Raw genomic sequence first — 21,310 nt, forward strand, 5'->3', positions numbered from 1 at the left:
GTGCAAGGTATGCTGCACTCAAGATGGTCCATCAGTCCTTTATGTGATTACATTGTGCCGAAAAGTAATAACAAGACTTCAACATCGCCCACCACTGGTCTAAAAGGTAATCATCTGATGGACCATTATGACTTATAAACAGACTTTTGAATGTATTCACACTGCAGCTGGACAGTGTGGCCATATTGCCTGGCCTTCTAGCTTGATAAAGCTTCTAACACATTCTCTCCAGGATAGATGGAGATAATACATCCTTTATTGAACCCTGTGGGGATATGCATGTCCATCAGTGTGGGAGGAAAACCACACAAACACAGAGAACATGCAGAGGATCCAAACAATTGACCTACACAGTATTAAAGGAACTGGACTCAACTAAGATGGTTGCTATTTCAAAGTCTAGGTGTGGGGCTGCTGTTAAATGTACTTGGTTTTTATATATCAGCCAAAATATGCATCTGCCTCTGATGGTTGAGGTAAGAATATCTTCCGTGTCTGTTGGAGACAGGAAGTGCATTTGAAAAGACCTGCCACCTGGAGAGCTGTGCTTTTCCAAAGGGTTGCTGGTTTAACTGGAATTCTTACGAGGTAAAAAACTCAAACTCATTCTGCAGTGTGACACGTTTGGTAGCTGCCACCTTGTGGACTGAGCACTACAGTTCTATAGCTCTTGCTGACCATGTCAATTAATCTTTACCACATTGCAAAGTCATTGTGACACTGTGTAAATACTTGCTTGCTTCACATAGTCAATATGAAACAATATTTTAATCAGAATTAGAATGAAAGGCGCATATGCATCAGTACCTAAAAGATCAGTATGAAATATAATCCCTTAATTTTATGCGTAGACAGTTTCAGAAATGATTGCTTTACTTACATATTTATACAGCACACCAAACATAGTGTCCTGGCATGCTACGTGGGTTTCATGGGCCTTGTTGTTGGATAGGTCCCTAGAGATGGCAGCAATCCTGCTGCCCCATGCAATACAGAAGCACTGAGCATGGGGCTCTGCTTCCAGACCCCTGCGTGCCTGCGTGCCTGCGTGCGTGTGTGCGTGTGTGTGTGCGTGCGTGTGTGTGTGCGTGTGTGCGTGTGTGTGTGCCTGCGTGCCTGCGTGCGTGTGTGCGTGCCTGCGTGCCTGCATGCGTGTGTGCGTGTGTGTGTGCGTGCGTGTGTGTGTGCGTGCGTGTGTGTGTGCCTGCGTGCGTGCGTGCGTGCCTGCGTGTGTGTGTGCGTGTCTGCGTGTCTGCGTGTGTGTGTGCGTGTCTGCGTGTCTGCGTGTGTGTGTGCGTGTCTGCCTGCGTGCCCGCGTGCCTGTGTGCGTGTCTGCGTGTGTGTGTGTGTGTGCGTGTCTGCGTGTCTGCGTGCCTGCGTGCCTGCGTGCGTGCGTGCGTGCGTGCGTGCCTGCGTGCCTGCGTGCCTGCGTGCGTGCGTGCGTGCCTGCGTGTCTGCGTGCGTGCGTGCATGCGTGCGTGCCTGCGTGCCTGCGTGCCTGCGTGCCTGCGTGCGCTATGGTAGGGGGATGGACAGCATCATGCTATGGGGTTGCTAATCTTATATATCTTCAATCATGCAGTTGAAAACAGCTGGTTTGTAGATTAACATGGGTTGAGACCTCATTAGCCTACTTAATTAACATAAGAAAATGGAATACACCTTGTCCAATTTAGGTTTCTCACAGAAACGGAGCGAGTTTCTATAAATTAATAATTTCCGGATTTTATTATTATAATAAGTATTATTTTACATTAATATTATATTTTTATTCTTATTTTGCATTATGGAGTTTTGTAAATAGGTGTAGATACAGAGTAAGGTTGAACAGGGCTGCCTGCTCCTTGGTATTAGAGTTTGCGATTAGCTGGGGCTTCGCATCGCTGAGATTCAAAGTAGTTTATATTGCTCTGGTGTACAAAGGTCCTTGAAATTAATTAGGCTCTGTAGTTCCAATTCCTCATTGTGTTATTCACAGAATATTAACCCTTCTGCAATTCTCAGATGTATCCCAAAGATCAGAGTGCACAATTATCAAATTAAAAGTTTCCCTTATTTAGAGAGAATGAGTGAATTTTCAGTCACTATAATCTTAAATGTGCCCTCTTAAGTATTGGAATGACTATCACAAATTTCTGCACTGGCATTAAGTTGACTCATTTATTTTGTTTTTATGAACTTGTTTATGTTATGATTGTTTCTTATCCCTTATCACCCCGACGGCTGTTGGCATGTTGTTAATGCACAGTATCAATGTCCACACCAGTATCATCCATGGGATCTAAACCTACACCCTTGTGGACCCTAAACACCTCTGTCACAGTTATAACGGTACAGAGAATAAAGCCAAACAACCAAGCAATAATTTAGGCACTTTCACTGTTTAAGGTGAAACTCTAAACTAAAAGGACTTTATTATGACAAAAAATATCAGGAGTCATCTCCAAACCTGTTTCATGACCTTCAGCTCTGTGGCCACTGGCCTCCGGGTAGGAAATGGTAAAACAACAAAAACAAACAAACAAAAACGGACACAAAGCACCACCGACAAACAGGCCGTACACATCAGTACTATAATAATTAAGTAATGTGCGTGTCAGGAATGAAACAAGAACATATCCACCTGACTGCTCAGATTTTCGTAATTGGACCAACTTTACGTCGCATCCAGTTCTACCAGCATACATTTTTTAACACTGTAGACTCCGCCCCGTCACTTGCTGATTGGTTGCGTGGTAACTCGGTTACCTTGGCCGTTTTGCTTGCTGCGGGGGTGAAGTACGCGGAAAACGCAGTGCCGGGTGGACACTTTTCGTAGACAAGTGTTTTTATGAGAACATTTTTTACAGGGAACATGAAGTGCTTTGAACTTTAAAGCTAGTTATTCAGCTGGGAAAGGGACTCACTGTTGAGAAGAAAGTCATCCGGGCGTAAGAAGAAAACAGGAGTAAATTCAAAAGGGACTACAGGTAGGCTATGTTTATGACGCTTGTCAGGTGTTTCTGGTATCGCTGTACTCTCATCTACGTGACACAGTTTCGGTCGGCAACGGTTCAGTGGCAAGGGCAGAAATGTCAGTCCCGACAGATATACCAAAAGCAAAAAATTAATACAGCCGTGTAAATAGACAACCTGTGAGAACGTCGGCCTGTGAACGTACCTAAACCTTACATTTGATCACGTAAGCATGCTCTACAAATGATAAAATTAAATGAAATTATAATTCATGTTATATCATCAATTTGACAGGTGTGTTCACCACGAATGTTAGTTACAGTGGCCAATATCTGCTTTAATATTTAGTGGAATGCTGAATAAGCAGATTGACTATCTTACTTGTTGCTGTTAATGGGAATATTGACGAAAATTGAATGTTGAACAATTTATTTATTTTATTAGGCTATTTGTTTAAAGAATCCATAGCCTAGAGTGTGTAATGTAGGATAGAAAATAACAGCAAACGTTTTTTCTGCAAACTGATAATGAATGTAGGTGTTCGTTTATGTTGTCACCATTTTGTCATGACAGCAATTCGTCTATTTTCTGGACGGACTCAATTTTGTATTTGCATAAACGACCTCTTAATTATTTACAGATTATTAATAGCATCGAGATGCATGCCTAGTTTCTAAAGTTTTGAAACTTCTCCGTGTTGTCTTTACAGATATTGAATAGAATAATTGAAGTTGAACTGTCTGAATGGCATTTGTTTACGTAAAAGATCACAGCAATAACTGCATTTTATCACGCTTGCGGTTCATCAATGCGTGGATGAAAAAAGTCTAGCAAAACGAGTATTTTGCCGCATAGGTATTCCTATTTTCGAACGTGAAATAGTTTGCCAGTCCTTTCTCGTGTCCGGTGCAACGACATATTCTGAATCATTTATCCATCAATTATTACTTGAGTATACTTTTCTCACAAAGTGCACTTGAACTAGAGGACTTCACGTGATGGGACCACATTAAAAAAAGCTTACATGGGCGTCTTTTTATATAAACGCAGGAATGCAGTCACCTTAGAGTCCATTAAATAATTCATCGTTCTCCTTTCAGCCTAATGACTCCTGTATGTTTAATTTAAAGTGGGAACAAAAACGACACTATTGTTGGGCGTTGTTTTGGAGGTAACCGGACCCGGAGGTTTTGTCCTGGTCCTGAAACCTAATCTCTGGAGCGGTGCGGACAGTACTGCTCTGTGTGCTCGCTGGCAGCGGCAGTAGCGGAGTGCTGCACCTACAGTACAGTAGCGTCACGAACACGCACACACACACACACACGCACGCGCGCATGTGCGCGCACATACATACACACGCACACACAAGACAATGCGAGCACTAGACATAAACACTGCACGGTGACACACAGCTAGAGTCCAATGTGCAGACACACTCTCACATGTGCACCTACACATACAAATGTGGCCTACCTAAGGGTAACTGATTTGATAGGCAAATTTTCAGTTGACATCATTGATAGTGATCAGAGGTGGAATGTCTCAGGGGTCTGAAAGTAAAAGTCCTGCCATGTATTTCTTCCACCCATGAACTCTGATGCCAGCTGATTTCACGCATTAGTTCTACCTCCTGGCTGAAGAATTGTGCTAATTAGCAAATCCAAGTGATTGGAACAGAATTCTCTGATGGGGAGGACTTTATTTGTAATTTAATGACTAATTTCTGAACCTGGATTTCCACCTCACCATTTACTTCACTGTAATCACAACACGCAAAACGCAAAACACACAATACAGGTAGAATGTATAGACACAGTGCTGCAGCTGATATGCTTGAATTAACAAAATAGCGTCAAAAGCACACAGACAGTACAATTGAAATTTCAGAGGGACATTCCCCTGGTGTCTTAAAACATAGATATCACAGGAGCTGGGAGTGTTGGGAGTAAACAAGGAAACAACACAGTCCACACTGCTATGCAACAGTTTGAGGCCTTATCCAGAGCAACTTACACAACATTGGCATGCGTATACATTATCCCCTTATACAGCTGGATGTAAACAAACAATTTAGGTTAAGTATCTTGCTTAATGGCCGTGTTCTACAGCACTAGGGAATCAAACCTGCAACCTTCCCTATCCATTACACTACCCACTAGACCAGACCTGGGTCAAATACAAATTTTTTTTGCATTCCAATACTTTTCTACGCTTTACTAATCTTGTCTGGTGTATTGTAACCTATAGTATGAAATACTCTGAAAAACTACAAACTTCTGATCCTCTTGGTTGGCTCAGTTGCAACAGGCAAGATTGATTGAGTGAAGAAAAGCAATTGAGTTCAAAACTATTACGTATTTGACCCAGGTCTGCACTAGACCACTTGCTGAATGCGTCACTCAGTGCTCTGATTATGAGGAAAGCTGCAGCCTTCTGCATAATGGACTTCCAGAAAGAGCAGCACTACAGAACAGAAAGACGCGTCCGCCATTTTGAGCAACAGAGCCCAGTGTCACACCACCCACATCTGTGGTCAGGTTCCCATTATGCTCCCTACGCTTAAATCTCACTCAAGCGTTCTCGCATTTGGCCACTTTCTCCAAACAGGAAATCAAGGCATATCCACTCTCAAACTCTCTCTCCCCATGGAAAATCGAAAGGCTAGCAAGCATGACCGGTTTACTGCAAGCCACTCCCATTTCTTTTATTGGGGCTTTTTTTTGGCTCTGTTTTTCCACAACAACCCCAGACGGCTCACTCTGGAGGCTGCTGTTAATGGAAACGGGGCCTTGGAGACCCCCGCCTCCGCCCCCGTCTTGAAACACGCAGGCACATCGGGGTGTGTTCTGTCTGCAGGGCGTGGACGTTCCCCCTGCGCCTCCGTCCCCCACGCCTGCAGCTTTCAGTGCCGTCATGGTGCTTTCACCTCCCAGCTCCAGATGATGTTTGATAATCCAACTCCCTTTTCCAGAAAACTCCCTGCCCGTGCTGATATTTCCGGGTCTGTGTTGGAGGCCTCCTATGAGTCTTTTTATGAATAGTTTTCCAGTGAAAGGCGGTTGGAGATATGAAAGTGAGTCACGGCAGCTGGGGTAAGCCGACACCTGAACGTGAAACGTGAGCACCTGCTACTGCAGGCCCGGCTCAGACTCCAAAACCTGTGGAACCATAAAAACCAGGGATCGTCAACTCTGGACCCCCAATCCAAATCCAGCCTCCTCTCCTGGGCGATTAGTGCTGCTGATTGGCCAAACTGTCTTCACACCTGACTCCAAGGTAGAGGGAGGGTGAAAGACCCTGTAGGACCGTGAGTTGCTGATCCCTGCCAAAAACAGAAATGTCTTGATTTATTTAATTTAGGGAGATGGAAGATTTTTGTTTTGAACGGCGTCTGAGTGTTGGCTGACAGTGGAAAAGTACTGACAGAACTCACGCCGTGTTTGCCCATCTGGTTGCGTTGGTTAGTGAAACCCGTCGGGTACGGTACGTTACGATTTTCTGGTTTGGCCTGAAACCGAACTGAAAAAGGACTGTGTGTCAGAATGTGTGGCAGGTGAGCTATGCGTCATGCTCTGCTTGCTCTGGCCCAGTTCTCCATTCTCTCTTATAGCCGCTGTGCCCTGTGCAAACTACCGTGCAACCCCAGGGTGTCTGGTCCCATGGACCCATTAGGCAGTAGATTGCGATCAGCAGCCATGAAAAATGAATGTGATCAATGTGGAAATTCAGCCACGGCAGGTTAGAGTTACAGCCAGCGCTTTGAGACGGTCCTGTTCAGTACGCCCTCACTTTAGCAGCATTGGGGGCCAATACCACCTGGCCTCCTATCTAGAAGTATGAGGCGGGGAGATGCACAGAGGATAGGAGGACACATTTTTTAGAGTATTGGGACACACCCCTGATCTTTATCGTTCCAGGTCAGAGGTTAGAAGTCAAAGGTCACAGCACTATTTGAGCCATGCATGTCCTTGTGGGTTTGCTCAGTGCCTTGTCTCTTTTGTGTACTGTATCACACAGGGTCTTATGTAGAACATTAGTAACGGCTTGACTTCCCTTGGAATGCAACGGTCCACTGAGCTCGGAACATGATTGGACGGCGCCAGTGCTTGCTTATGATGACTGGTTGGGGGGGGGGGGGAGGTTTGGCGTGCTGTGGGAACCTGTTTGATTATATTTGAGAGTTTTAATCTGAGAAAGTGATTAGAGATGACAGGGGTCAGCTTGAGGAGCGGTAAAATGTCTGGCATTCCACACAGGCCCAGGGTTTGTGGATTACGTCCACTTTGCACAGATGGGTGGGCATGTTATTAGTCGGTTTTCCTCAGGAATTATCTGCCTGTTACGATGAGCGCCATTCACCGCAGAGTGCCTCTTATTCTCTGTTTGAGCTGAAATTTTACTCTGGGATGCAGTTGCACTCTGGCGTAGGATTCAGACATCATCACACTCTAGGCTGTCGTCAGTTGGTAAATAAAGAGCTTGTGGATTCCCTAAAAAGAGACCTGGCGTGAAATGTAGAGTCTACAGGAAGTGGTAACCAGAATCCTTGGTTGGCGCTTTTCTGAGATTTGAGTGACAGTAATGCTTTATTTTTTAGTCACAGACCCACATTTCCTGCATTGTTTCTCTAAGCTCTCTGTTGAGTAATCTGTAGAGCTGTGTGTCACAAGTATGCCTACAGGGGTGAAGTTCTCCCCTGTCCGTGTTTGTGTGTGTATGTGTGTGTGAGAGAGTGTGTGCGTGTCCGTGTGTGTGTGTATGTGCGTGTATGTATGCATATGTATATGTGTGTATTTGTATGTCTGTGTGTGTGTTTGTGTGTGCGTATATGTGTGTGTGTATAGTGTATGTATATGTGTGTATTTGTATGTCTGTGTCTGTGTCTGTGTCTGTGAACTCTGGGAGGAACAGCAAAGCCATCTCAGTGAGGGGTAAAAGGTCTTGACTCGGTGCAGGTCTGGTCCAGAACTCACACTGTCTGATCCCTGGAGTGTAAACCATGTAAACGTTCTGCTCAACTTGCTCAGAACCTCCACCCCTTTTCACTCTCCAGCCAATCAGCTGAGGTTATTTCCTAGTTTTTTTCCCCTTTGCTCTGATGCTGGAATGTCTCTACTATGGGGGTTCACCCACAGTTTGTGACCCTGCAGTCCCTGTGTGTGTGTGTGTGTGTGTGTGAGCTCCCACAGTTTGTGACCCTGCAGTCCCTGTGTGTGTGTGTGTGTGTGAGTGTGTGTGTGTGTGTGTGAGCTCCCACAGTTTGTGACCCTGCAGTCCCTGTGTGTGTGTATGTGTATGAGTGTGTGTGTGTGTGGGTGTGTGTGTGTGTGAGCACCCACAGTTTGTGACTGACCCTGTACTCCCAGCCCGAGTGTGCATTCAGAGACACACAGACACACGAGCAGTGCTTCCCCCCCTCGTGCTAGCATTCAGGGCGTTCCGGGGTCCCTGATGAAGAGGTGTCCGTGACGGACTGTCACTGTTCCAGACCGTAGATAGCAGAGGTGGATGCAGCCACGCTCGTTATGAGCTCATAAAATGGAAGCCATTTACAGTGCATTGACTGGGGGAGGAACCAAAATCATCACATAATCATTTAGCCTTGTGTGCTTTTGTAAACACCACACACACCTGCAGTCCCCTTCATCCAGCACACACGGTCACTGTCCCTCTGTAACCAAATATTCCTTCCATGGCCTTTCGCTGATATTCATCTGTCGCTTCTCTCATCCTGGCTCTTCCTCTTCGGCCTTTTCAACGCTCCTCTTTCAGGTCTCATCTCACTGTAATTCCAGGGTAGGTTTCAGCGATGGGTGGCGATTTTCCTCTCCTCTCCTTCACGTTTTCCACTGTATTATCAAGCCCCCTTCTCGAGTAGGCCCCTCCCTTTGACGGGCAGCCATTGCGAATAGCCAAAATAAGATAACAGACACAAAACACCTGGAATATAAACCCCCACCTCTAGGTAGTGAAAACTTGTTGTGGTACTTAGTAGTTGTAGTGGATATCTGCATTAGCTGAATCATTTTCATACAAATAAAAGTCATTTAAAAGCTAAGGATCACTCCATTGCAGTATATAGGCATTGGAGGGCTATAGCAGTGTAGTTAGCTCGTGTGTTTTTTGTCAGGGAGGGGAATGGGGGAGATTTGGATTTCAGTGCCTCGGACAGATGACCGGAGGCCCAGCGGGGATGTGATGTTACAGGCCAGGAGAAAAGGAATTTGGGGGATTAGAACCGGTCAGACCCTTTTTTACCAGCGAAGAAGGAGGCCTGCCCTGGGCTGCAGGTAGCGTAATTAGAGGAACAGCGGGGGATGGGGGGGATGGGGGCGGGGAGCGTGTGTGTGTGTGAGGGGGTGACCTTCACATTCCCACCAGTGTGTTTAATCATCAGGTCGAGCTGTTTCAGGGCCGCCTTTCTGTCCGCTGGGCACCAGCTGCACATTTTGCAAGTCAAATCCAATCTGAGCATAAGCAAAACGACCTACGTTTGTGTGCGTGTCTGTCTGTCTGTGTATGTGTGTGTGTGTGTGTGTGCGTGTGTCTGTGTGTGTGTGCGCACTTGATAATGTCCTGCTAGTTTTCTGTCATAATGTGAAGTATCCAGGTATGATTATAATATGAATAATGCTGTGACTGTAAGAACATTTTTTAGTGCACCTAACCACAGGAGCATAGTGCGGTTAGGCCAAAGTCCTTGTTTATGTTCAGGGATGATGTGTCCTGTTGTCCCATACTTTTACACTGGATCAAGAGTGCTGTTCTCATCTGATCCAATCAATGACTGTAAGACAGGACACAAAAGTCTCATCCAATCAACAGCAGCAAGACTGGATACTAGAGCAGTCTCATCCAATCAACAACAGCAAACAGTCAAACATGGTGTTTATTGTGACACAGGTTCCTTTTGTGTACTTTTTATTTAACTGACGAGCATTGCAGGACTCCAGTATCAGAAATACCCACTCAAGCCAGTCCATGTTCCACTGAGCCTGTCAGTTAACTTGATGGAGGGAGAAAGTGGGAGGTCCTGGGAGGTCAGTTACCGGTGAAGGGGTCAGGACTCGTCTGTGTGGTCCCACACAAGGTGTCAGATGTGTCTGAATTAATAGGGTTTGTTGGGGAGAGGGGTGTAGTTATCTGAATGGGGGGGTGAGAGGGTTTTTGGGCAGTGAATGGGGACTAAAGGGGTAAGGGAAGTACTTGAGGGTGAAAGGGAACTAAATCAACAAGAAAACTGCATAGGGGAGGGGTGTACAACTCCGGTCCTGGAGGGCCTGTCTGTGTGCTGGTTTTTGTTCCAACCACTTACCTTAGTTTTAGTTTTCTAATGGCTCTGTAAACTACGTTGGTTCACCCTTGTAGTTGAGCACAGTACTATCTAGGATGAGCTTTCAGTCTGTGGGCGAGTACAAATGTCAGCTCATGATATGATTGAGCTAATGAAATAATCAAGCGCTGGTTGATTATGTGATGAAAAGTTGGCTCTCAATCCTGGAACAGATCAGCCCTTGTGGGCACCCCTGGCAGAGGGGGCCCGTCTCAGTTCCAGACCATTGGCAGAAATTGGGCATTGTTGTTCTGGGACTTGGGTCTGTGGACTTTGTGTGTTGCACCCAGGATTGTGACCTGCCAGAACGATGAAACAATTTGACTCAGACCTTGTTCCAGAAGGTCTTTAGGTTGAATCCTGGAATGGGGCCTTTGAGCAAGTAGTTAACTTGACTTGATTCAGTAACAAATATCCAATACCATACCTGCACATTGCGGGGGGTTGAAAAACAATATCTGCTTATTATTTCCTGTTTTATTGTTTGTTCAGGTACGTAAAGTGTACAGTATGTTATTACATGGTGTGATTATTGTTCGGATGCTGTAAAAAATAATACTGATTTTACTAAAAAATATTACTGACTGGAATATAGGTCAGTGGGTTGTGTTTGTGTTGGTGACAGAATTCAGAATTGTAAAAGGAGGGTTGTTTTTAGTGTTCTCTAGACATATGAGAGGGTTTTGTTTAGTGATGAATACAGATTAAGGGCGAGAGTGTTGTTTTGTATTTTGAAGAAATGTGAGAGGGTTGTGTTTAGTGATGAATGCGGATTAATGGTGAGCGGGTTGTTGTGACGGAGTTTGGATGAATAAGGGGGTGAGGTGGAGGGGGGTTTTCGGGTGGGGGCAAAGGGTCATGCAGGGGTGGGTGGGGATGTCCCCAGACAGCAGAACTCTGAATGGGCTCATAATTTGTCTTCGTTTTAAAGGAGTAAATTGAGTACGTGATCTGCGGCTTCATCAGAGCTCCGTTTCCCAGATAACATTACCCTGTGCTATTCATCCAGCGGCTTTACTCCCGCTGACAGTTACAACAGGCCAGTGAGGAATACTCTCGTCTGGGATGTGTCTGGGAATACCGGCACGGGGACTACCTGACTTACCCACACTGATGAAACCAAGTCCACTTTGAGTTACTTTAGGGCAGGGATACTCAATCTTTCCCAGAAAGGGCAGGTGTGGGTGCAGGCTTTTGGTCCAACCAAGCAGTCACTTAGCAAAGATTCTGTAGTTAACTAGTCAGGTATGTTTCTGCTTGGTTAGAACAAAAGCCCTTTCGGCCCTTTCTGGATAAGATTGAGTATATCCCTGATTTAGGGTAGCGTCAAAAACACTGAAGTTTCCCACTGAACAAATATTAGATTGATTTGGTGTCCATTACTGTATTTTTCTTGGGGTAGTTGTGATGAGATGAGATGAACACAACGAGCACTAAGCACTAAGAGCCGTGGCCCTGTTCCTGGTCTTCCACCATCGTTTCCCGTTCTCATGCACCTGCGCCCTGATCTGTGGGTGGAACGGGGAAGGGAGCTGATGTTGGAGCCCAAGCTAATATTTGTCTTTCTGATCTCCCAGCGGAGATAAGCGCTCTGGTGAGAAGACATGACATAACCCAGCCGTCCAGCCCTGTGTGCTTTACCTGCGGGAGCTTATCTCTGGCATTCCTGCGTGTGTATCGATACACCAACACTGCAAAAAACCATCTGTCTTAACAAGCATTTTTAGTCTTGTAATAAGACTTAAGATCTTTTTTTTCCCCAAATAACTCAACTCAACTTTTCAAGTAGAAAGTATACTTTTTACTTTTAAGTTACTGTTTACTTGACAAGTGAAATGTACTTGTATCATTGGCAGATCTTGAAATGAGCCAAACTGTCTTTACCTCGCAAAAAAGTCAAAGAAATAAGATTTTAAGTCTCAATATAAGTGCTAAAATACAGAAAACAAAGATGGCCGTATGTACCGAGAGCAGCAGAGAGGGGGCTGGGGGGGGGGGGGGTATTCATCCCCTGTGGCGACCATATTCATCTGCTTCCAGGACACACTGTATTTAACAGAGGGTTACATAAACGCAGAATGTTCTTCAGAGTTAACAGAGGTTAGCTGAACCAATCATTACCCAAAAAGCTTGTGGGGCTGAGAAACAAACTGAGAATATGGCTTGTCAAGCCCTCTGTATCTTACCGATTGTTTCCTTGTTCCTACGCCTCGGTCGAGTGTCGGTCCCCTGCAATTTTCTTCCCGTCTCTGACTGCGGGGAGATTCTAATCTTGACTCTAAGAATAGCCAGATGAGATAATAGCTCTTGGAATTGGCTGGTGTTCTTAGCAAATACCAGAAATCCAATCTCGCTTTCTGTGTTCCTGAACCGAGGTTTAAAGAGCTGGTTAAGCAGGGGGAATTCTGGGGGAATCTCTGCATTCCCCAGAATGGCATTAGCTAATGCTTTACCACTTTGGAAGTTCACTAAATCTCCAGTGCAGTTAAAAATTAATTTTATTCAAGAAAAATAAAACAATTGTTTTGTGCTTGCTTGTGCGCACTGACTACACGCAGTAGGAGGAAGCAGAGGCCCTGGCCTGGGCTGCCGGATTAAACTTATGGATAATGCAGCCCAGGGCTGTCTAGTCTTATCCCAAATGGGCTGGTGTGGACTAAGACACCTGATTCTAAAGCTAAAGTGGCACAGGCACCTCACAGCAGGAAGGTACTGGGTTCAAATCCCAGCTGGGACCTGTCTATGTGGACCCTGCATCTTCTCCCCGTGCCTGCATGGGTTTCCTGCTGGTACTCCAGTTTCATGGAGGTTAGGCTACTTGGGAGTGGTGGGGGTGGCAGGGGGTGTGGTTCACACAGTGTTGCTGGAAAAGAGCTTGCATTTCCAGTCAACCTACTCTGTATAAATAAAATGGCAGAATAAAAAACACAGACCTGTGTCAGAGACCGCTGGTTTACCCAATGGCGTTCTGCCCTGTGGGACCGATGGTGGCGTTCACTGCATCTGATAGCAGTCTGAACCTGAAATACACAGCCTGAAATTCAACAGCCTGAAATTACACTTTTACAGTGCTGCTGCCCCTGCTCCTGCCCCTGCCTCTGCTCCTACTTCTGCCCCTGCTCCTGCCCCTGCTGCTGCTCCTGCCCCTGCCCCTGCCCCTGCTCCTGCTCCTGCCCCTGCCCCTGCTCCTACTCCTGCCCCTGCTGCTACTCCTGCCCCTGCTGCTGCTCCTGCTGCTGCTGCCATGTTCCCTGATGGGGATTATGCCACTGTGTTCACCCCTGCCATCCAAGTGCTCCTGGGAGTTCCCCCCTGGTGCACGCTTCAGTAGAAACGGGCCTCACCGTTTGAAACGTGGTCTGCAGGAGTCAACCAGGGAGGCGCCTGCATTCCCATGGGCCCGTCTGGGTCCCGACTCCCAAAACACTCATCGTGACTGGCTCATTTCCAGCCGTTTTGTTCCCCTGTCATTTATGAGTCTGTTTCAGGTCGCTTGGGGTGGGGGTGGGGTGGCTCGCCGGCGGGGTTGTTAGCGGTTACCGCAGGAGGGTTGTGTCCAGGCTCACATAACGTCTCGAGGGCGGGGAGCTCTTACGGGTGTTCGGGGGCCGGGAGACTCCCCGAGGTCTCTGGTTTCCAGAAGTGGGTCAGTTTGTTTCCCGCTTCCTCCTGCATTTCACTCGTCTGTGAGAGCCTCTTTCATTACTGCATTCCTCCCGTATCGAGTGAGGTGACGACATGTACAGAGGACTGCGGGTGTGGTCCTGATCATAAGATCATCAGGTGTGTTTTACCTTGGGAAAGCCTGCATAGAGAGCCAGGGCCCCATAAGCATCCCTGCCCTTTGAGCCATTCACACTGGGAGCCACAGCTTGCTCTTTCAGATAATCTCTGGGGTCACAGGGCCTTGTTGGGCAAACTTGATACGCCACTTTACATCTTGATTGACTGCATTATGTATTTACCATTTGGCCCGTAATTCCATGTAAAATATCCCAAGTACAGTTATCTGCGAATATCAATAATGAATAATCTTTTGACTCCTTTCTTATTGACTAATGTTACAGTTCTGGGACATTAGGCCTTGCAAGTTAATTTTTTACCAAGCTTGGCTTTGCCAGGTGCGTAAATGCTTAACACTCTGGTAGTTTTTGTTTTTTTATCATGCTGTTTTTTATTGCATGGAGGTTTCGGTGTCTTAAACAAGTTAAACATTTGCTTGAGCTGATGCCATCACATGTAGAGTTTACTCAGCTGATGGCGGGCTGATTTTACTGGCGGTGAGGGACACAAGCTGCTGCAAGCTTAAGGCGCATTAGGCCAACACAAATCCGCCACTGCCTCCCGCCTCCTCTGGGCACAGTAGGAACCGGTTGCTATCCGCTGCAGCCACGTTTGGTATTCCTCTTAAAAATCTGTCTCCCGGTTAACGCCGATACCTTTCGAAAAAGTCGTTTCTTTCCCGGTGGGCGAAAGGTCCACCTCAGCTGCTGTGGAATGCCGGGTTCGGCTCCAGCGCTGTGTGCTGTAGAGATGCCAGAGTCCACATTCCACCCGCCGGCCCTCTGCCCGCTCACAAAGGCCTCCCGCCCTCTTTGTGTTCGGGCACATGTGAGCATGTATCTCTCGCACTTTCTCTCCCTCCTCCTCTCTCTCGCCTCTCCCTTTTCTCTTTTTCTTCTACCTCTCGCTACCTCCTCTCACTTTCTCCCCTCTCTCTTTCTCCTCCTTCCCTCTCTGTATGTTTCCTCCCCTGTTGTTCTCCCTCTTTCTTTCTGGATGTGTTTGTGGGTGTTGTGACAGAAACAGATGACTGTGATACAGTCCCAAATGGAGCTCTCTAGAGTACTTTTTTAATTCTTGCTTTTGATAGTATTTAAAGGCAGTTGATTCAATGTACTGTTGTATAAAATTGTACCATAAGACTGTACAGTGTAACCGTAAGATTACACTGCTTGCAGATGTGAGCAGGGGGTGGTTTTGTGAGGTGATGGAGTATCGTGCTCTGGTTGAAGTCTCATTTGTCATTAACGCTACTTATTTTTCGCCAGCAGTGGTCTTGCGTCACAGGAAAATGTGTCCGCTGTCATATCTGATCTGGTGGGACCTTCATTATGGGAATGTGCTATCTGAACATGTTGTACCATTGTTGTGGGTACCTGGTGTGTGAACATGTTGTACCATTGTTGTGGGTACCTGGTGTGTGAACATGTTGTACCATTGTTGTGGGTACCTGGTGTGTGAACATGTTGTACCATTGTTGTGGGTACCTGGTGTGTGAACATGTTGTACGATTGTTGTGGGTACCTGGTGTGTGAACATGTTGTACCATTGTTGTGGGTACCTGGTGTGTGAACATGTTGTACCATTGTTGCAGGTACCTGGTGTGTGAACATGTTGTACGATTGTTGTGGGTACCTGGTGTGTGAACATGTTGTACGATTGTTGTGGGTACCTGGTGTGTGAACATGTTGTACCATTGTTGTGGGTACCTGGTGTGTGAACATGTTGTACGATTGTTGTGGGTACCTGGTGTGTGAACATGTTGTACGATTGTTGTGGGTACCTGGTGTGTGAACATGTTGTACCATTGTTGTGGGTACCTGGTGTGTGAACATGTTGTACCATTGTTGTGGGTACCTGGTGTGTGAACATGTTGTACGATTGTTGTGGGTACCTGGTGTGTGAACATGTTGTACGATTGTTGTGGGTACCCGGTGTGTGAACATGTTGTACCATTGTTGTGGGTACCTGGTGTGTGAACATGTTGTACCATTGTTGTGGGTACCTGGTGTGTGTGCAGGTTGTGCCATCACTGTGGGGACCTGATATCTGAGCAGATCAGATTTTCTAGTAGTTTCTGTGGACAGATAGGTTGGCTGGTTGTGCAATGCCTCATTCCAGTGTGATGCATGCTCTAAGATGCAATTTCACCTAAAATGAACACATTGGTGAGGACCAAATCTGTTGATTATTTGTTCACTATTGTCTAAATTTATGATAACTGAAGTGACTTTGGGGTGGATTTGTTTGTTCAGACCTGAGAATTGAATGGATTTCTATCCTAGTGGAGGAGAATGTTCAGCATGCTGTGTGTGTGTGTGTGTGTGTGTGTGTGTGTGTGGAAAGGCCTGTACTATAAAAACTCACGTGAGTCAGGCATCCAATTACAGCCCATTGTCTGGATCAGAAATAAGACTACTGTGGGACTAGGTCAGTGTTATTCCAGTAGGAATAAGTGTAATCGGTATTATCTTGGTTGCACTCATAGTCACCAGAATCCCTTGACTTATTTTAACTACACCATGCATTAAGGTCAGTTTGAAGTTTTAAGCCATAGCTGAACAAACCCTTTGCAGTTTTTCAAATGTTTTTTTTCAAAATTGTAAGTCAGTGTTCTAGAACTTCAGTTACCAGTATCGATTGATCAGCATTACAATGTTCAGTTTAGAACATTTTAAACGTATGTTCATGATCTTACACATTAAAGGGTTAAAGCTACATTTACTGATCACCATTTTCATTTCTACGGTCTTAGAGAATGGCCACAGGTGTTTACATAGTTGAAGAGCTGCACACACGTCGGCCGTCTAGTGGTTCAGTAAATCCTTTTATCCTAAAGGTCTGAAACACCGTCATCATCGTCATCGTCAGGCTGCCGCATCCCCGGGGCCCGGCGATAAGGCGCTTAAGCCGCTGTAATGACATCAGCGGAATTGCCAAGCTCCCGGCGGTCCGAGTCTCGTGGCGGTATGCGGCGGTCGTGTTGGGAGAACCATTCGGCCGCGCTCACGGAATTTTTGCCTGTCTTGTGATAAAAAGCTCCTTACCGAGGTTCTCAAACTCCGGCACCTCCTGCGTTTTTAAACAATGGCATTCCTCTCCCTCTCTCTCTCCGCTGGGCCTGCCCGCTATTGGACACGGGAGCCGTGAATCCTGTTACCGTGCAGAGAACGTTCCGGGCGCCTGGCACACCAATGGCATCGCCCCTCAGGAGACAAATTATCCATTTTTGTGTTGATCACTTGATCAAAAACATTTACAGTATATGTTCAAATCTGCCTTTGCTTGTAGTCTTTTTCCTACTCTGACCTAGCCTAACTGCCCTATTTTACCTACCCCACTACATTATCGCCATTAGAGTATATATTTAGAAATCTAAAGAAACTGAATGTACGTATAAGACCATCGCTAAATGTGCTACTCTTAACTTATCAGGGATTTTAGAAGTAGGTGGAGGAGGGACCGCTGCAATACCTGTCACAATTATGAATGACAAATGTCACCTGGACATATAAAAGGTCACACTGAGCATGTGTCTGACACGTTTCTCTGTTATTGTGCAAGAAATGTCTGTCTTAACAAGCATCTTTAGTCCTGTAATACGAATTTAAGTCACTGTTTGCTTGACAAGTGAAATGTTCAATTATTCCATTGGTAAATCTTGAAATGAGCCTAACTGTCTTACATCATCGGCAATATTTTTGTCTTATTTAGCAACAAAAGTAAAGTCTTAGTCAATATCAATATAAGTACTAAAATACTTGTTGAGAGTGACTTATTTTTAGTCGGTTGCAGTGATTTTGTCTTGTGGTGACGGTTTGAACCAGAAATAAAATAAACCACGGTGTAGATGTTTCTCGCAGCCTGTTGAAGCTGGGTTTGTTGGGGCGGTGCAGGGTAAGAATAGCGCACCTGTCATTCAGCAGTGACAGGTGGGGCTGACAGGTGGGTGGGACACACAGCCACACGGCCCTGTCAAAACGTGACCGTTGTCTGAACCCGGGACGAAGTATTTTTCAGAAAAACAAAACGCTCTCACCGCACCTACGTACGGTGCAGTGCATTCTGTGGCCTAATTATTTCAGGAACACACGGAGCCTCTGGGCTTTTGGGACCTTCGATGAAGCGTCCTGTTTTGAAATGTATCAGTGGCCAGTCAGTACAAAGAGAGGCATATGGCATAAATACCTGAACTAAAACGTAAGGGACGCCAGAGTAAAAACGATATCTCTTGGACCCAGGTCATGTCTGTTCAGTTTGAAAGGGCCCGGAAGCTCAAACCAGTTCTTTGGAAAGAGAGTGGAGAGAAAGTGGCTGAAGCAACCATAACCTCCTGAGACCGAGGAGAAAAAAAAGAGAATATTGTAGAAATACTGTATCAAGCTCAGGTGAAGCCAAAATGTAATTCCTCGTTTGAGGAACGCAGGATCTCAGGAGGTTAAAAATGAACTTGTTAACCCCCTACCCCACCATAAACACAATCCAATTTTATCTGTAAAAGAGCCACGATGGGTGCTTGTTTTTGTTTTAGCCCAGCACTACAACACCTGATTCAACTCATTAATTGACAATCAAGACCTCAGTAAGTAGAATCAGGAATCCTACTGCTGGGCTAGAACAGAATCACTGCACCCACGTTGGCCCAGATAAGACTGGCCACCCCTGGTGTAAACAAGCAGCCCATTGACGCTGTAGCATTTATTGTGCATTTTATTGTCCTGAGGAGGAAAGTGATGAACTCTCACCCCTCTCAGACCCCCTTGAAGTTTGGGTGAAAGTTGTGGACCCTCCTCACAGCGCCCCTGTATAATTCATTAGGGGGGTTCCCATGGCACAATGCGCTGGAGGGTAGTAAAAAAAGGGGGCCCTCGGGTCTGAAACGGGGACTCCGTGTGCTTGGTGTGTTTTGAGATGGGGGTGAACGCCCCCCTCCCTTCCGACTTTGGCCAGGCTCCATGCATGAATGAGACCAGGCCCTCTGCCCGTCCCTCTTTGAAGACCGCAGGAATGCGCGCTCTTTTTGTTCGGCGGTGAAATATGCCTTCTGCTGCGCCCCTTTGTGTGTCTTCGAGGCGGATGTCCCAGGCATGCAACAGTGCTCTCTCTTCTCTCCGACCCTCCCCGAAACCCAGTTCTCTCTCTCTCTCTCTCTCTCTCTCTCTCTCTCTCTCTCTCTCTGTGTCTCACTCACTCACTCACTCTCTCTCAATCTCTCTGTTTATCTGTGTGATCTGTGCTGCTCTCTGCATTAACTCATTGTTAAATGTTTCGCTTTTCTTTTACTGCTTCTCCCCTCCTGATACGTAGGAAGTTAAGAATGTGGTTTGGCTGCAGTTTTTTTTCCTTCTTGACTTTATGGAGTAAGCCGATAGCACTTTTGTAGCATGACATTTATCTGGAGACCAGGTAAGCTACCACGAGGACCAGTCCCAGAGTTAACTAAACAAAGGACGGTGTTTTCAGCAATGCTGCTGAACTTTAGCCTTTTTACAAAGGTTAATTCCTTGTATGGATAGATTTACATTTCTCTGTTTTTGTCGGTTTGTTGGTTTTGGTCGTTTTTTCAAAACACTTTCTTTTAATGGTACAGTGCTGATGCTTAAAGGTGTCTCAATTCTCATTCATGTCAGTGAGGTTTTAAGGCCTGAATGGCAGACAGAATGTTTGCGTATCCGCGTGTTTGTTTATGAGTAAATGTATGCATGTCTGTGTGCATGTTTACATATGTTAAGCATTTCTGTGTATGGAACTGTATGCATGCATGTGTGTGTGTGTATGTAACTGTATGAGTATGTATGTGTGTATCTGTAAACAAAGGACTGTGTTTGTGTGTGTGTATCTATAGCTGTATCTATAGTGTTTTTGTGTCTGTGTGTTTCTATAACTAGTGTAAACAAATGACTGTGTTTGTGTGTGTGCATCTGTAACTGTGTTTGTGTGTGTGTCTGTAACTATGTTTGTGTGTGTCTGTAACTGTGTGTATGTGCGTGCGTGTGTGCTTGCGTGTGCGTGCGTGCGTTTGTGCGTTGCGTCTATTCTCCAGACATTCCTTCCTATCACTTCCACCTGAGCGATTACCGGTCCAGGACGGTGCTGAAAGAGGGGAGTCCCACGCCCCCCTGTCCTCACATGCTGCCCCACGCGTCACATGGGGCCCCGCTAAACAGGCCGATTGTGCTTGTGAATTCATCAAAATGATTTTACTCCTAATGCCCCGCACAGTCTCCACTGGGCTCCGACGCAGAAGGGTCCCAGCACTCTAGAGGGCGCACGTGAGGAAATGAATGAGCCGCTTTGTGGTCTATAATCTGTCCGAGAGCGGATCCACAAATTTGCTGTGCGGTGCAGCAAAGAAAGGCTCTTACCGGAAGCTGTTGTTAGATTGTTTGTTGTTTAGGCACAGCGCAGACTTAGCAACAGAGACCATTGTTCCTTTGTTGTATATTTGGAAGTCTTTTGTTTCAGCATGATCATGCGCAATAATATGCCCTCAGTGACCATTTTATTAGGTAGATCTGCACACCAGCTTGGTAATGCAAATATTTAATCAGCCAATTGTGTAGCAGCAACGAAGTGACTTTGACTGTGGAATCTCAGAAACTGCTGATCTCGTGGGATTTTCACTCACAACAGGCTCTAGAGCAGTGTTTCCCAACTCCAGTCCTCGGGACCCACATGCCAGAAGGTTTTTGTTGTAACAAGTAACTCACACACCTGATTTAATGATTGAACCAATCAAACCACAAAAATGCCCTTGATTAGTTAAATCAGGTGTGTGAGGTCCTGGTTACAACAAAAACCTTCTGGCAAGTGGGTCCCGAGGACTGGAGTTGGGAAACACTGCTCTAGAGTTTGCAGAGAATCATTCGAACATTCAGTGAGTAGCAGTTCTCTTGGCAGAAACGTGTTTTTAAAGAGAGAGGTCAGAGGAGAATGGCCAGAGTGGTTGAAGCTGAGAGGAAGGTGACAGTAACGCAAATAAGCACACATTACAACAGTGGTATGCAGAAGAGCATCTCAGAACACACAATGCATCAAACTGCTAAGTGGATAAGCTACAGCAGCAGAAGACTTAAATAAGTCTAATAAATACTTAATAAAGTGCTCAGTGAATGTATTAATTAATGACATATCCTTTTGAGGTTACTGTACCGTACTGTACTGTTTTTTGCTAAATGAGTAAAAAAGATTGCGAATGAGATTAAACACTTTTCAAGATTTTCCAATGTCATAAGAAGA

The 21,310-nt window shown here is 45.8% G+C and overlaps 1 protein-coding gene across 2 annotated transcripts in view; it reads left to right on the plus strand.

Moving 5' to 3' along the window:
* Nucleotides 1-2,777: 2,777 nt before the first annotated feature.
* The window catches only part of shroom1 (shroom family member 1), a 32,946-nt gene continuing 14,413 nt past the window's right edge, over nt 2,778-21,310 (plus strand). The window contains exon 1 of one of the 2 annotated variants that reach the window (XM_061247487.1): nt 2,778-2,969. The gene's annotated coding sequence lies outside the window, so the exon portion shown is untranslated. Of the gene's footprint in view, nt 2,970-3,046; nt 3,182-21,310 lie in introns of those variants that run through there. The other variant, XM_061247488.1, reaches the window with a different exon arrangement.

This window comes from Conger conger, chromosome 7 (genome assembly GCF_963514075.1).
Source record: "Conger conger chromosome 7, fConCon1.1, whole genome shotgun sequence".
In the NCBI taxonomy this organism is placed as follows: Eukaryota; Metazoa; Chordata; class Actinopteri; order Anguilliformes; family Congridae; genus Conger; species Conger conger.